At 49.2% G+C, this 14,078-nt stretch overlaps 1 long non-coding RNA gene across 1 annotated transcript; it reads left to right on the forward strand.

The window, feature by feature from the left end:
• The first annotated feature begins 1,173 nt into the window (after window positions 1–1,173).
• On the forward strand, window positions 1,174–13,708 carry LOC128153948 (uncharacterized). The gene is made up of 2 exons (XR_008239162.1): window positions 1,174–1,623; window positions 13,004–13,708. It is a non-coding gene; the product is annotated as an uncharacterized LOC128153948 (long non-coding RNA).
• The last annotated feature ends 370 nt before the right edge of the window (window positions 13,709–14,078 follow it).

The following is a 14,078-nucleotide window of genomic DNA, read 5'->3' on the forward strand; positions in this document are numbered from 1 at the left end:
CAAGGGAATTTGGAGACTGGACTCTTGAGACTGGTAGCAACTGCTTTTCCACCAGCTAGTGTGCAACAGGGTAGTCAGAGAGATGGGAGGTGTATTTGCACTGTTGCCTGCTGATGTTGAGCTGTATGTCTCACATATACATATACACACAGACAACAGCACTCTTTTTACTCATTCGTTTATTCAAAAAAAAATTCCGGTATCTATCTACCCACTTTCTGAGCAAGCATATTAACTACGGACTACTGGCACAAACAGGGACTAATGGCAACTGCATTCCCACCTACAGAAGCCAGAATACAGCTTTGAAACCCCCAAACATATACTTTTCCAGCAAACATGCAATATGCTGCAACAGCCCAACTCTTGTTTGCATTTAGTGAGTTTAGGAATCAGCCATTGCAGTACACAGCTCTTGATGAGAATCTGCCTCTTCCTGAGGCAATGAGACCATGCTACCTTCCAAGTCTAGGGCAGGGTTCATCAAACCTGCAGAGATTTTTACTTTATTGGAAGTATGTCAGCTCAGGTGACCTGCCTCAGTGTAAAACAGTGCCACTGCAGGGATTTTGCTGCTTTTGTTGTTAATGCAGTCCCTGCTTTCAAAGGGAGTGTGCAGAGAGAGCACTACTAGGGTTGTTCTTATGACAATGCCACTGTGCATGTCTGGCCTTATTGGAGTTGCACATCAGGATTTCCTGGAGCATGCTAATGCTAGTTGTTCTTACTCAAACACCTGATAAAACCAAAGCACACACAAAGCCCAAGCCCAACTGAGAAACACTGGTAATATTTCCCTGAGAGAGCTGGGAATGAGTTTGTGTGCAAGATCTTAATCGGAAGACAAGCTGCTACAGTAAGCAAGGATAACTCTCCCCCTAGATTTGGGATTGCTTTTTTGGTGGGAAAATGGGGTCCTAGAGTAAATATGGACATGAATGCTAAAGCTCTGCCTCAGTGCTTGGGCAGGCAGAGCAGGCCAGTGGTGGTATATTACAGCATCGCTTGGGCTATGAGTCAGATCCAGACTCGTCACCATCATGTGGCTTTCCAGTCACAAGGACGTGTTTGTCCCCTCATACTTGCGTTGCTGTGTGTCTTGAAGAAAAAGGAGCCAGAACTCAGTTCTGTGGCTTACTCTGCCATGGGTCTGGAACAAGACATTCAGTGCCCAAAGGAACAGACCTGCTTCTGTTTTCCCTTTCTGCAAACCCAGGTGGCAGTGTGGGGATTGAGATGCAGGCAGCCCATGGCCAGCTGCCCTCCCGAGTCACAGGCTGGAAAAGACCCTGGGGTTGTTAGCAATGCTCTTCCACCCAGAGAGGGTCCCGTGCTCCTTCCTGGCTATGGGTGCCTGGGAAAAGACCTTCAAAATGTATTTCAAGTACAGTTAAATTGAGTCAACTTTGCATGTGTGGACAACTTGCCTCAAATGAGACCAATGAGCTGAGTTAACAAAGCCTAGTTTCTATGGATTTGTCTTGCAGTGGACATAGCAGAACCTAATATGGGCCTTGGTGATCAGAGCTCTTGAGGAGCAGGATGTGCCTGTCATCCACATGGATTCAGATGCCCGATAGAGCCTGAATCAGCATGCTGGTTTCCCCAACAGTGGGAGCATCGGTAGGCTTATTTTCCATCTAGTTGCTTGTTGATACGCAAGGTGTAAAAAAACATCATTCCAGCCAACACTGATAAAAGTGTAGAGGTCTCATAGTAATTAACCACTGAGCTCAGCAGTTGCCAAGAGTGGGAGGGGAGAGGAGCTGCAAACAGCACAATAGTATCAGCTGCCTCTTTTCTTAAAAAAAAAAAAAAAAGGAAGTCTGCCACACAAATTTAAATTGCATAGAGAGCTCTGGGAGTGGGGAAACAAAACTGAAATTGCTTGGGGAGAGGAAGAAAGAGAAAGATTTGTGGTACTGTAACAGAGCTGTGAAGAACCCAGATCAGAGTAGGTAGAGGTGATGTACATCATGCTTGCAGTGAATTCACAGACTTGAAGGGGTTAACCATGCTGTTAACCTTTCCATTCCCAGCACCTTAGGCTACGTGGTAAAGTTGGATTCCCAGGAAACACCCATATGTCCAAATACAGGCAAGGAAGCTGTAAGCTGCAGCTCTTTTTTGGTAAGAGGCTAATCCTTGAAAACCCAAGTGCCTGTACTTCCAAGGCTGATCATCAACTTGATCCTCAAGAGAAAGACAAAAACCCAGCACCTGAAGCCCCTGTAGTAACAGGTAAAGAGGAGATACTGGCTTTTACATTCACTGCAATACTACTTTTTTTTTTTTTTTTTCCTAAGGGAAAGAAGAGTAAGTGGATTTACTTGGGCCAAACTTTACAGATAATGGGGTGGCCAGTTTGGACACTCTTCTCCAGAACTGGGCTGCAGTGCAAGTGGGGGTGGCATGGGTGGTAAGTTAACTGCCATCTTCACTGACCCAGAGCATTCTCACTGGTCTCAGTCTTGCAGACTCTCAAGTTGCAGCTACACCTAGCACAAGTGAGGCATCCTAAAACAATGTTTTATTTTTCTGTCTCTGTTTTATCTTACTGAGATCTGTTCTCCTGACTTCTGGCCTGACACTTGCTGCAGGCTCATTCAGGTTGCTAAGGGAGGCAGAAACTCCTCCCGAAGTCTTAGCTGCCCATTTGCTGGTGACGTCTGAACTCGGAAGCAGCGTTCGATTAAGATAACGGACTAGCTGGGCAGGGACCACGGCTGCCGTCTTGTTGATGCAATGCCAAGCGGGCTGTGAGCTTTCAGTAAAAAGTAATTAATGGTAAAGCAGACTCCTGCAGTCCTGCAGAGTCTCTTCTATTTCTGTTACTTAGGCTTTTAAAGGCAACAGGATCACAGTGGCTTGACTTTCTTCTCTAGCCAAAAAAGGAAGAGCACTTAATCTAGTGACCTCGCATTTATCTTCTGCCCTTCATTAGCGCCATCTGTCTCCCTCTGCCTGTTGAAAGACAACTGTGCCTGTCCTCATTGCTGGGACAATACAAATATTGCTCAATTACAGCAATGCTCTAAATGCAATTACTCAATTGCAATAATAATTGAATTATTTGAGTTTAATTATTCCATTAGGAATTCTGTCAGTACAGCCTCAGTTGCTTGCTTTCTCTCTAGGCTAGTGGCACAATGCAGCATCTGGCCACACAGGGAAGGACTGGTTTTACTCAGACAGCCCTAATTAGGCTGGGGAAAGTCTGGGACTGTTCAGAAATGGTGCTCTCAAGTTCAGGGACAGGTGTCGAGGCTGCAGGGGGGATCTTTCCTTCAGTCAATAATTTCCAGGCACAAAAATACTTGCAAGCAGAGAACAGTGACTATTTATGCAGAAGTAATTTTGCAGGAGAGCTAGTGTCAAAAATACTTGTGAGGGTTTTGTGAGTGAAGGAATCCGTCCTAAGAGATACTTGGCAGAAACCAAAAGGACCAGTTGCACAACATGAGCCTGTAGTTAAGACCGCATATAGTTAGCAAGACAGTTGCTAAGGGCTGCTCACAGGCCATGTAGGGGCTGAGACAGGACTGCAGGGCACAGCTCACCAGCTCTTGTGGTAAATTCACCTGGGCAAACAATAGCTGTTTGGGTTTTGTTCCTGATTCATTTCTGGGAGAAGTAGGATGAGAAGAGTTAGCATTAGGAAGACATGGACCTGTATGCCCTTAACCCCCTTTGAAATTCCCACGCTGTATGCATGCAATACTAGAAGAGGCTTTCCTGCTTCCCTAAGGCAAGGACAGCTGCTGCCTCTGTCCAGGGAAGCCTGGATCTCCTGTCCCAAGATCCTGCCACTATCACTGGTTTCCCCTCTCTCTCAACATCATCAGGAGCCCTTGTCTCTTGGCTCATGGGGCTTATGATTAAGAAGGGTACTTAAATTTTTCCTTCCCTTCAACCATATGAGCTCCCTTGGTTGAATTAAGACCTGCAGCACCAGTTTAGAGCTGTGACAGGTGGACTGGAAATAGCCCTGCCTATCCCAGTGGGAGCTCTTCACCCACAGCCTCTTCTGTTAGGAGAGCTCAAGCTGTAACACACGTGTTCTGCAGCAGCCCAGGACTCTGAATGCCACATCCAGCCCTGGGCTTTGTAGTTAATGTCTATGCTGCACTTTGTAAATGTCTTTAATTAATATTTATGCTGTGTTAAAGGCCCTGTCCTTGCAGTTTTGAAAGCAGTAGCTCCTGAGACTTGCAGGTTGAGGTATCACCTTTCCAAGAGACAGCAGCATGCAAGGCAGAGATCTCTGAGGTGGTTTTCTTGGTGTCATGTATCAGATAGACTTTCCTGCTGGGATAGCATCCCTGGCACTGTGGAACCCTGTGGGGTCCAAGTTGCTGAGACAGCACTTGCTCTGTCCTTGGTGACTGGTGATCCCAGGGACTCCTTTTGTCTGCTTGGCCCCCTGCACCCCTCCCTGTGCCTGCCCACTCACCTGTCTGCCACAATGTAAGTGCAGCATGGTAAGCTTTATGGACCCATTGGGGCATAGGAGAGGAAGTAGAGGTCAGGGTTTGGGTGTTAAATGGCAATTTTTTGATTACTTCAGGTAAAATGCTCTGACCTAGAGACCAGGAGTATCAAGGGATCTTGGTTCAACACAGATGTAGGGGGATTAAGTGGTGAAATAGTTGTGCTTTAAATATTTTTTTGCGAACGTGGTCTTCATCTGCCATGTTCCTCATTAACAGAATAGAGATTTTGGCACTTTCATCCTTGCTGGTGTGTTGGGAGCAGTTGGAGTTTGAAGGTGGCAGGACCTCCTGTGGTTGTCAGTTCTCAGTCCCTCTTTGCACACATCCCTCCCTCTCTTTCCGAAGGAGAGGTGGTTTCCTTCACAACATACCAGATCTTTTCCAGCTTTGGTGAGCACTGACTCCACCAGACCCTCCTGGTGAGGTTCAAGCCCTTTGAGTCTGGGGTGCTTGGCTGCAGGCATGGATGTGCCTTCATGCACCTCAGCACAGGACTTCCCTGGTCCCACGAGGCTGCTGATGGAGCTGGCTCCAGCACAAAGCTGGGGCTGAGCAGCTGTGCTGGCCCAGGATGCTGCAGTGCCGGGGAGGCAACTTCACATGGCATTCAAGGGCATGACCAACACTGTACCCAGCCAAAGCACCCGAGAGACTTCACAGAGCAGACTAATTACAGGTCCTAGCTCTCTGCCAGGATGCTGATGAATAATGGCTCCATGCTCTCACCGTAACAACATGGCAGGGGGGGTATGGTGAATAACATGGATGGGACTGATGGGGCAGTGCTGGAGCAGCAGCTGCAGGGCTGGTGCAGCTCATGTACAGAGGAGTGCAGCTCCCTCCTGCCCTCATCCCCTGGGATGAGATTGGAGACCTGCTTCTAGGTGTCCTTGTGTTCTGCTGCTGCAAGGAGCTGGCTGAAGATCTGAGGCCAGGAAACCTGCCTTCCTGATGGCTGTGTGATCCAGGCCTCTGTCTTCCACCTCAAACAAATGGAGAGGTTATGCCAAGAGAAAAGGATGAGCCTCTCTGGGGAATGGTGGGGGCTGAACATCCTGCAGAATAGCTGCCTAGAATTGCAAAAATAGCTCCTAAAAAGCCTCAGAATGTGAGTGGTCCTAACAGCTGCTCCCCATGTCTTGGGCATCACATCTCCCTTGTGTAGCTGCAGAGCACTCGAGATGCCTTCAGCCCATTGCATAGCACTGGTTGTTTGAATTTCCCAGGCTTTTTTCTGTATTAATTTCCATATTCTCCAGTATTACACTTATGGGCTCTCTCAGACATCTTCCTCTACGTGCCCATGTGTGCACACGAGTGCCATTCTGCATCTCCAACCTGCAGCTTCATCTCTGTTTGAGCGATGTTACCCTATCAGCATTATCTTCAAAGCCCTGACTTTTTCCAATTTAAGAAGGAACTGGATTTCCATGCCTGCAGTATCTCAGCATCTCTCCCCTCTGTACCTGCTCTGTTTTCCTGCCTGCTCTCCAGGATGTCTCTGCTGTTCTGGCAGAGGCTCCTTATTTCATTTCTGGCAGATCAGGTCTGTGAAGCTCAATCTTGCAAAGCTGCTTTGGTGCCAGTGGATGTACCAAGGCACTGACTGGGGCTTTTCACACGCACCTACAGCAGCCTCCTGCTGAGGCTTGCTGGCTCTTCCTGTGGCAAAATGGAATGGACTAATGGGGAAGGCAATAGTCTGGCACTGGGGAGCCTTCATCCATCATCCTCCTCTGCCGCAGGTTCTGTGGGGAGCTCTGAGCCCTGAAAGCCCCATGTCCTGTTTGAAATGAGAGGGAGCTGGAGGGGGCTCTGAGCATCACCAGGGACCTGGCATTAGCAAAGGGCAGAGCAGCAGCACACTTAGCACAGGGCTGGAGTTTGTGGGTCTGCACTTGCCTCCAGCAGGCATGAGATGCGGGCTCTCAGGGACTGAGCAGGAGCCGCCTCCTGTTCCCTGCCAGCACTGGCGCCCGTGCTGGGGCAGGTTTGCCATAAATCCATATCCGTTTACGTCACAGGCAGTCAGAGCCAAACCCTGAGGGTATTGGAAAATGGCCTTCAGATGTGTAATTTTGTTCTTTTGACTCTAATGCCTCATTTAATATTTCACAATCTTGGCAATGCATTACTGTGCCAGAGACGCCCACAAAGACTGGCTGGAGGTTCAGTGACTGACATTTATGTTATTAGGCTGGAGCTCCAGAGCTCACACGTGGCAAGATGAACAGGGCTCTTCCTTTGCTCCTAGCTGGAAATACGGAGTTTGCAAAACCTTTCAGCACTGGCTTTTAGCACTGATCCAGCTGATAGTTATAGATGGCAGACAGGAGTCAGGACAATGTTGCTTTTGGAAAACTTGCCTGAGGTTTTCTTTAAATGGAAAGTCTGGACTAGGGTGAAACCATCGTGAAATGTGTTGGGCCCTCAATAAACACAATCCTGAATCAGAAGCTGTTCCCCAGCGCTCCCGTTCTGAACTGCTTCCAGATCCTCTAAAGACACAGGTTTAAATAATTGCCCTTCAGTTTGGAAAAATTGGCTCTTCTCTTTTATCAAATAACACCTAATGTCACTATTGCTGAAAGCAAGTAGGATAAAATTGCCTGCCTTATTTTTCCCAGTGTGTTGGCTTTATGCATTTGGCAGCATTTGGACTCAAATCAATCTTGCTTTCTTCTCCTGGACAGGTACTTAGTTTTGCTGATGTCAGGATACAGCTTTCATGCAGGGAGGGGAGAGGAGGCAAACTGTGGCTGAGAACAGGGGGGAGGGGGTTGCAAAGCCCCACAGGCTGGGAGGGAAGCTTGAGGCTAGTGCATACATCTGGGATTTGCTACATCTGCCTCCAGCTCCTGCCTTGGCTGCGAGCATCCCTTGGGCAAGCTGCTCTGTTCAAGCTGCTTATACACTCTAAGACCCTAATCCCACTTGCAAGCTAGTTTCAGATTTTCAAGGGGATCTAGATGCCTACAGAGGTATCTACCTGCTATCCAGGCTTCATGGTATCTGCCTTGGCTTTCAAATTGTTTCAGCCTCTTTATGTACCTTGGGATGGGAGGGACTGAGGTGATGCTTGTGTTTGAAAATCCCCTGGGCCAGGGGTGAGCAGTCATTCCTGTTCTCCAAGGTAGCAACCCAATGCCCTGTGTGGCCAGAGCACCAAGGCAGTGCCCCCTCCCCTGGAGAGCCCAGGGAGGGGAGCAGGGCTGAGGTGAGAAAATGCTGGTGGCTGGAGGTTGCTGCTTCCCTGTGGTGGTTGGGGTTGGAGCTAGGCATGCCGCAGCAGCCCCAACAGTGTTCCTTTCCCCTGGATTCTGCTTGTCAGCAGGTCACAGCCACCACTGGGTGCGTGACAGACATCCAGCAGTGCGCTCAGACCCCTTGCGTGCCACAGCTGCTCTGGAGCTGTGGGCTGTTGGTGCCTGCTGGGAGTGTGCCTGCTGGGAGCATCCCTGCTGCTGTAACTGCTTTTATGTGTTTTGTCCCTTTGCTGCTTTAGACTCCTTTGATCTCACTTTTGAGGTTTTCTTTTTTTTATCCTGGTGCCTCAGTTTCCCCAGCTGTGAAACAGGGACAACACTGCTATCTTCTGCAGAAGAGGGCTAGCAGAGGTCTAGGGACCTCAGGCTTGTGAGTACCGAGGTCCTGTCATGCTTGGGGACATGTACCCACTGCAACTGATGAGGTGTTTCTCACCCAGTGTAAAGAAGCTATCCCTGTGTCAAAACTGATTGGCTTTCAAGTAAAGAGCACCAGATGTCCTGAAGCAGAGTTGCAAGCGACAATCCCCCTCACTCAAGTACCTTAGGACCTGTGTGGACTCCTGAACTGCAGATGGGGTGGAAGATCATCTTTGAAGGAGGCTAACATCGCAGGCGCACGCACTCTGCTTGCGTCAAGCCACGGGACTCCCATCGCTGCCAGCACAACTCTGGCACATGAAACACGTGCACAGCATCCCCTGTGCTGCATCTAACTAGTGCTGCGGCTCACTGCTTGTCAGAGCTTTCCTTTCCTTACCCGTTCAGGCTCTGTCTCTTCTCTCCATTGCTGTAGATGATTCCTTTCATTCTCTTCAAGAGGCCTCCTGCTGCCTCTTAAATCTTTTCAGTTCACCTCATTTAAATACTGCAGCCTACTACAAAACCTGATAAGGCTGAGTGAGCACAGTGAAGATTACATCTTCAAGAAATGCTTTCCCTCTCAGCCAGGAGGCTGGGGATCACTCTTCAAGTAGGGGTGCTGGGACTGGTGAAGGGCAGTTGGGTGGCAGCTGAATGGTGCTGCTGCTCATTGGATGGGGTCCTGCCATGGGTGCTTGGGATGGCTGGGGAGTGACCTCCCAGGGTACACAGATCTTTAGGAGGCTGCTGCATTGTTCAGCTGGCACTGATGTGAGCCTTTTTCACCCTTTGGGGCAAAAATGAATTTATCTGGGTGGCACCCGGGGGAAAATGCCTGCAGGTGAGGCTGCCAGCACTGGATTTCTGGTCTCCTTCCAGCTGCAGCATCTGCATTTCGCTGCTCCTTGGGCTGGCTCACTGTCCCATAAGCAATGATGGAGAGAAATCTTCCTCTTCGGTTTGTGTTTTCAGTGCAACTGCAGCCAGGTACTCCCTCAGATGCCCAGCCACTGAAAAGTGCTGGTTTTACAGTCACAGCAGGAGGAGCTGTGTTGGGTCTGGCTGAGATGGAGTTAATTTTCCCCCTAGCAGCCCTCAGAGTGCCGTGATCTGTATTGGTAGCTAGAAAGGTGTTGATAACACACCAGTGTGTTGGCTGCTGCTGAGCAGTGCTCCCACAGCATCAAGGCTGTCTCTCCAACATTCCCCCCTCACCAGTAGGCTGGGGGTGGGTGAGATCTTGGGATGGGACATAGCCAGGACAGCTGACCCAAGCTGACCAAAGGGAGATTCCATACCATAGGACATCTGCTCAGCAATAAAAGCTAAGAGAAAGGAGGAGGAGTGGGGGCATTTGTTATTATGACATTTGTCTTCCAGAGCAGCTGCTACACCTACTGAAGCCCTACTTCCTGGGAAGTGGCTGGACATGGCCTGCTGATGGGAAGTAGAGAATAAATCTTTTGTTTGCCTTTGCTTCCATGCACAGCTTTTGCTTTATTAAACTGCCTTTATCTTCACCCAGGAGGGGTTTTTTCCATTTTATTTTTTCCCCCTGTCCTTCTGAGGAGGGGAGTGATAGAGTGGCTTAGTGGGCACCTGGCATCAAGCCAAGGCCAATCCACCACAGGAGAGTAATCTCCATTCATTGCTTTATTAGTGCAGTAACTGCTTTGGGTTACATTTACCTTTAATTACTGGCTCTGCTGGGGCTGGCTGTGCCTCTTCCAGTGAACAGTTTGGAGGTCCTTGCTCCCAAACAATGAAACCACTTACCATCACTTATCTTTTAAATTAGAGCTTATATTTAGCTGGTACCTTCCATTCAGTCTGTTTCTCAACACCTGCGTGGAGAAAAGCTGTGCAATCATGCTGTTCACAGAAGGATTTGAAAGCTAGCCTCCAGCCCTGCTGCTGTAGCTGAGTTGGAACACAGCATCAAGGAGAACATTGTGTCCCATAGCATTTGCCTTGCTGTTGAGCTCAGTTATGACACTTCCTTCACTTTTTTGCATCGTTATAGAGTGAAAAAGTTTTCCAAGCACAAATAAAGTCATTAAGGTGCACATAGCCACTGAGCAGAGGAGGGAGCAGCTGAAAGTCCCCTTTACTATGTGAGTGTGAGATGAGCTCTGTGTCTCTCTTTCATGGGGAGTGAAAGGCAGAGCAAGGGGAGAAAGTGTCTGCTCAGGATCCCAAAGAGCTGGAGACTTCTTCTGAAAAGGAGTGCTGTAAACCAGGAAATGGGATTGTTTGCCCTGAAATCATTATTCCTTGGGTTTAACACCAGCTGAAGGGAACCGGGAGCAGCCCTGGCATGTCCCAGACTGTTTCTCTACACACAGCCTCAGGAACAGAAACTGCTGCAACATGTCTTCAGTGAACACTGGCTCCACCACCAAGAGCTATGCTCTCACCAGCACTGCAGAAACTGAGGCAGTGGGCAGAGAAATTGTCCTTCCTGCTGATCCCCTTCCAATGACCATGGCTTTGGGACGGCTGTCCAGAGGGACAGTGTTTGAAGAACACAGTGCCTTAAAACAAGACATGGCACCATTGCCCCCAGTTGCTCTTTTGACCCTGAGTGACCTGCATCTAGCAGAGAGAATGCTTTGCCCCTTAGCAAGTCCAGCCATGCTGCATCATGTCGGAGCTGGTGGGTGACTGAAGCCACTTCACACCATTTCCCATGTGGGAGGAGTGTTTCGGGCTGCAGCAGGAGAGCATGTGTCCAGAAGATGCTCTATAGCCAACTGCCCGGCATGGCCAGCTGGGTCTGCAGAGGACCACATGCCATGCCGTCTGCCTGAGCGTGCTCCATGCAGAATGAGATGCCAGTGAGAGGGCAAAGAGCCCTCATCTAATTACTGTTGCTATATTTATATATGAGATAGGGGAAGCGAGCAAGAGACACACACTGGTGCTGGGAACTCAATGGCCTTAGGTGGGTGAATTGAGATACAGGGCACTCCAATTAAGTTTTTTCCTTTTGCACATAATTACTAGCTTTTCCCTTGCCTGCCTGAGAGGCTGGACTCCCTGCAGTGTGGCAGGAGGTGTCTCTGTGGGAGCAGGGGTGTGTGTCCCTGGGCAGGGAGCAGGAGGGACCCTGTGCAGTACAGGAGGGGTGCAGGGACCGGCAGGCAGGGCCAGACAGAGAGCACCCTTTTAGGTGGAGTGAAACAAAATGCACCATTCTTTTGACCGGGGTTTCAAAATGCCATTAAGGGATCAGAGTGTGCTCCAGCCCTGTGTGCCTCGGTGCTGGCAGCAGGCAGGGGAACGAAATAATTGATTGCTTTCTCCCTGCGATCCAAAATGGTTTCGATGTCAGGCCATTCGTTGCGGTAGCTGGAATACTAACACAATTCATTTGAGCTGCAGCCCTGCAAATGGGTGGCTTTACTAATGGCTAATCCGGGATGATGGATGAGCTGGGGGGGATGCTACTGCTGAGTAAGGAGAAGGCAGTGAGAGGGAGGCAGCAACAGGCTGGGACCCAGCAGGCACTGTCCCAACTGTCCCCCAGCCAGCATTGGAGCTTGAGGGGGAGGAAGCAGGCAGGCAGGTTGGGCAAGTATCCGTGTCCCAGTCCCCTCTGGTGCGGTCACATGAGAGGTAACGTCAGAATTTAGCCATCTGATTTTTGCCAGGTCTGGACTACAGATTAACAAAGAGATGACAACTCTTCTTTCCATCCTTCCTGCAGCCCTTCTTAAAAATTAGGTTTCTTTATTTTCAGTTAAAAGTGCCCTGGGGTTGCCAGCATGCTCAGGTAAATGAAAGGCAAAGCTGAATGCGAAAGAGAGGGCAGCAAGAAACAATAAGATTAGCGATCCCAGGGGAGAGCAGTCGTGCTAATTAGCAGCAGGCAGGGGCTGGAGTGTTCCCCAGCATGCCAGCCTAAGCTTCCCGTGGATACAGCGACTGGTCCCACCTCCCCAAGCAGAAGCACATCACTGTGTTTCAGGAGTGTTGCTCCTGATTTACAGAGCTGAGTGGGAGGAGAGGTGGTGACCGTGGTGTCCCTGCCCTGCTTCAACGCAGGGGAAGGGGATGCCCACTGGGGAAGTTTTGACTCCATCCCACCTCCAAACCATGGCTCATTCTGAGGATTCAGTTCATGGCAAGGCTGGTGGCTCAGGGAGGAGGACTCCTGGGAGGAGGTTCGATCTGCATGAAGGGCACCGTGCTGGGCTCTCACAACAGCACCTTTCCACCCAAAAAGCAGCTTCCACCCCTGCATGCACGTGAACAGACGGACTTCAAATTGTTGCAGATCAAGAAGGAGCCTCTCTCAGTTATCAATCACCTCCTGATTACTCCAGCACTTGGTATTCAGCTTGTAAATAAGATTACAGGGTAAATCTAAAAAGGAGGCAGACAGATGATAAGATTCAGCTCATTTACAATAAGCTCAAAGAAATTTTCCCCCTCTGCACCCCCTCCAGCTTTATTATGAAGTCCAATAAAATACCCTGGGGACAAGAAGGAAGAGAGAGGAGTGATTCAAAGGGAACATCAAAAGGCACCTCTATCCATTTTAGCACGTCAAGTAACAGGCAGAGAGATGCTCCCAGACAAACACGGTGGCTGCTCCAAGCGCAGCAGCCTGGCGCCCTCCCTGCTGCCCCCCAGTCGGCTCTGCTCAGCCCAGGGCTTCACCTCCTCCATGCTGGAAAGACAGACCCAACCCCATGTGTTTTAGTAAGATCTCAGATAAGTTTCTATTTTGATGGCAAGTGTTTGAAGTGTTAGATGGGGAGTTCAATGCAATAGGCTGTTCTCACTGTTTTCAGCCCATCTCTGCAAAAGAGGAAAAAACAAAATGCTTTGCAGCTAAAAATAATATATTCCTCTTCTTTCTCCATGCTGCTGCAGTGCTCTGCTTTGGGTTCCTAGCAGTGCCAAGTGCCCTGGATCTACCAAGACAAGCTGAAGGAGGCTGTGATTCAATGGCAGGACATTTAAGAGCTATGCACACCTTTGCCAGCTCTGGAAGCATCAGTCATGTGATATCAAGTGGCTGAAGTAAGCCCCAGCTCCTTGAATGATGGAAATTATTGAGAATTTTTAAATATGGAAGAAACATAGTCTCTTCCACTGGACAGCCACGGGAGGTGTCCTGGTTTCAGCTGGGATAGAGTTAATTTTCTTCCTAGTAGCTGCTACAGTGTTATGTTTTGGATTGAGTATGAGAAGAATGTTGATAACACACTGATGTCTTCAGTGGTTGCTAAGTAGTGTTTCCACTAAGTTAAGGATTTTTCAGCTTCTCATGCCCAGCCAGCAAGAAGGCTGGAGGGGCACAAGAAGCTGGGAGGGGACACAGCCAGGACAGCTGACCCAAACTGGCCAAAGGGGTATTCCATACCATGTGACATCATGCCTAGTAGATAAACTGGGGGGAGTTGGGCTGGGAGGGATTGCAGCTCGGGAACTAACTGGGCATCGGTCGGCAAGTGGTGAGCAATTGCATTGTGCATCACTTGTTTTGTATATTCCAATTCTATTATTATTATCATTTTATTACTGCTATTATTATTATTTTCTTCTTCCTTTCCTATTAAACCGTTCTTATCTCAACCTATGAGTTTTACTTTTTTTCAATTCTCTCCCCCATTCCACTGGGTAGCGGGGGAGGGAGTGAGTGGCTGTGTGGTGCTTGGTTGCTGGCTGTGGTTAAACCACAACAGGAGGTTTCTCCCAGCTCCGTCCTTTGAGGGCAGGGAAAGCGTCTCCCTCCTCTGAGCAGCAGTCAGGACATCACCACAGGGAGCTGTGCAGGCACTGTGCAAAAAGCAAGGATCCTCTGGACCTTCTTTAGGGCTGCCACTGCTTTAAGGAAAGGAACAATCTCCTTGTTTTGAGTTAATTTAGGACCTGGCACCATCCAGCTCCAGGTGCTCCAGCAACATCACTCAGGGGTGGACTTCCCCGTTTGCAAAAGGATGGG

The sequence above is a fragment of the Harpia harpyja genome, chromosome 18, assembly GCF_026419915.1.
Source record: "Harpia harpyja isolate bHarHar1 chromosome 18, bHarHar1 primary haplotype, whole genome shotgun sequence".
Lineage (NCBI taxonomy): Eukaryota > Metazoa > Chordata > Aves > Accipitriformes > Accipitridae > Harpia > Harpia harpyja.